The sequence below is a fragment of the Mytilus edulis genome, unplaced genomic scaffold, assembly GCF_963676685.1.
Source record: "Mytilus edulis unplaced genomic scaffold, xbMytEdul2.2 SCAFFOLD_525, whole genome shotgun sequence".
NCBI lineage: Eukaryota > Metazoa > Mollusca > Bivalvia > Mytilida > Mytilidae > Mytilus > Mytilus edulis.
Window position 1 is genome coordinate 1,490 of NW_027268375.1, and position 2,824 is coordinate 4,313.

At 34.7% G+C, this 2,824-nt stretch overlaps 1 long non-coding RNA gene across 1 annotated transcript; it reads left to right on the forward strand.

Annotated features, from left to right (window-relative positions):
- The first annotated feature begins 455 nt into the window (after positions 1–455).
- LOC139507383 (uncharacterized) lies at positions 456–2,538 on the forward strand. The gene is made up of 2 exons (XR_011660668.1): positions 456–514; positions 2,175–2,538. It is a non-coding gene; the product is annotated as an uncharacterized lncRNA (long non-coding RNA).
- Positions 2,539–2,824: the final 286 nt, after the last annotated feature.

A 2,824-nucleotide genomic window follows, 5' to 3' on the forward strand; every position in this document is an offset into this window, starting at 1 on the left:
TAAAGATAAATACATTGTATTCCAGTATTCTACTCTGCAAATCAAAGGGAAAATGATAAATTGATTGCGGCAATATTAATATTCTGTCAATTTTTCAACAAACTTTAACATATTTTGTTCAAATACTTAAAATAATGCGACAAGACAACAATTAGAAAAAAATAATAATCAGGGCGAACAGGTACTAGGGCGAACATGAATCAGGGCAAACGGACCCGGATTCAAAATGACATAGCAATTATTAACTATGGGTCGCCCAATGGCCTTCAACGATATAGTTTGTTTCGTTTCATATTTTTTCTAGGATATGATGTACCTATGTATGTTTGAGTATTTATTTCCTTAACATTATCCTATTTACATTTGTAAACCTCCGTCTAATTTGTTCAGCCATATTGAATCTCGTTATGAGTGGTAAAATTTTATATCAAGTTTACATTGGACTTCTCTTTTTCAGTGGCGTTAAGAAGCGTATGAGGAGGTTGAAGCGTAAAAGGAGGAAGATGAGGGCAAGGTAATTATATTAGCTTGTATAAGTAGTGATTTAATTTGGTCCTGCTGAAAAAGGTTATAAATTAGAACTTGAGAAGCTGTCAATATTTCAGTTTGGAGCCTATTTCTATAATTTTGATATAATTTGTCTTAAAAGTAGTAGTACAAACTAAATAAATTATATTGAGAAAGTGCAGGTGGTATTTTTTTTCTCCTCTCTCCTATATTGTCTAAAGAAATGCACTGTGAACTATCTGGACCATTTCCAAAAGATCAATACACCTTTTCGCTAATTAGTCTTTTCCAGGGGGAATTGTTACCAAGACAAATTGCTGATGAGATGGTTGAACAAAACTAAAGTCATCATCAATGAGCTGAGAAAAGAGTGGCCATTTGAAATTTTGCTAGTTAAAAGAACGAATTTTAAGCCCAACCTAGGACCATTAACTTGTTCGGTTTGTGAATCTGTCTGTCCGTCCTGCTCAATTTTTTGGTCAAGGTAGTTTTTTCTGAGGTTACACATCTACCATATGACATGATTAATATATGATTTTAATGTCAAATTAGTTTTGACCTTAATTTCACTGTCATCTGATCAGTAACAGAAAATGATAGTGCGAGTTTGGCATTATTGTTACATGGATGAAATTTTGTCAATAGATGAATTAAGTCCATAAAAATGTTTTGTTAGGGTAAACAACGGTTAAATGATGCCTCTGAATGAAAAGTTTGAGGCACGATATTTTGTGTGAACAAAGCCAACACACTTCAGATGGGAATGTAGTGAAAAGGTGTATATCAATGGAACGTGGATAACATAACTTGTCAAACAAGTGAACAGATTTTCAACATTCACTTTCGTTATAAACCTACTTGGTTCAGTAGTGAAGTAGCTGCAAATCCAGCCAATTTTGTGTCATTTCCTTCATTTGTTATATATTCATTTGTCCTGTGAAGAACGAGAACAAAATGATACAACAATTCGTCATAACAGACCAGATGACAGAATTTAATAACAATGGTCACCATCAGACTTTCAACAATGAGCTAAGCCCATATCACAGTCGACTATAAAAGGTCCCGAAATAACTAATGTAAATGAGATAAAACTGACGGCCCAATTTATGTAAAAAATAATGAATGAAAATGAATTATGTAACCGCAACAAACGAGGACCACTAAATAATAGGCTCCTGACTTTGCATAGGCACTTGCAGAATAAGGCAGGTTTAAACATGCTCCCAATCATGTGACGAGTGGTTCATCACTGCAGTCTGCACGGTTAGCCACTAATCCGATGCCCCCAGACTAGTAAAGTTTCTTTCAGACTAGTAAGTTTTTGCAAAACTTTGTTTGGACCAATAAGAAAAATGTCGGAATATTGGTCTTCGGACTAGTAGTTGAAAAAGTTTTTTGGTGCAGACTGCATCAGAATAGTACAATACATTCCTGAAAAATCTCAAAACATCATTTTGCCTGTTCCAACCCCCAAGTTTCTTGATTTGTAGTCTTAGACGTTTTAAAGTAATTGAAATGAAGACTGAACGTGATTGAAAATATGAAACACTATTATACTCTACACAATTGCATTCTGTTTTGTCATTGAACGCAAGATATCCATAAGTTTTAACGTTATTAGGGTTAATGGTTTAATCAACTACATGTACATTTGTTACTTTCAGGTCTAAGTAGACGTTGCCATCGTTTATTTTAAGACTCCAATTGATGTGTTCAGCTATAGACCAAGGTATTGCAACCATGTGTTCAGTTGAGAACTCCTATTGATGATGATGATGATGAAAACGATGATGATGAATTAGCGTGGTCACGTGATCAAAGTCTTAGTTTGACCAGGTACATGCTTTCGACTGAAAACATGGCTGTTTTAACAACAATATGTTGTCATGGTCATCCAACACGACTTACAACAACAGCAACACAAAGCAACAACAACATTTTGTCATCAAGGGCTCAACTTTGGGAACTATCTTTTAAGAAGAAAGAGGAAGAAGAAGAATTGGTGTCTACTGCGTGGAAGTCTCCATGGTGACCAGGCTAGGCATCTGTATGGTAACCACTGTTGAGGCTTTGGTGGCTCCTCTATGAGAACATATTTTGTAATATCTTAGACTTGGCAATGATCCAATTTATCCAAAGACATGAAATTGCATGGATTGAATTGTTCAGTTGAGGTTTGAAAATATTAAAAGAAAAAAATAATTTTTTTTTTAGTTTATGTTGTTCGAGTGCTATCACTTGGGCCAATTAGTTGTTGTGACAGAACTCTTTATAAAATTTCTGAAACTCGTGTATCAATGTGTGAATGGCATCC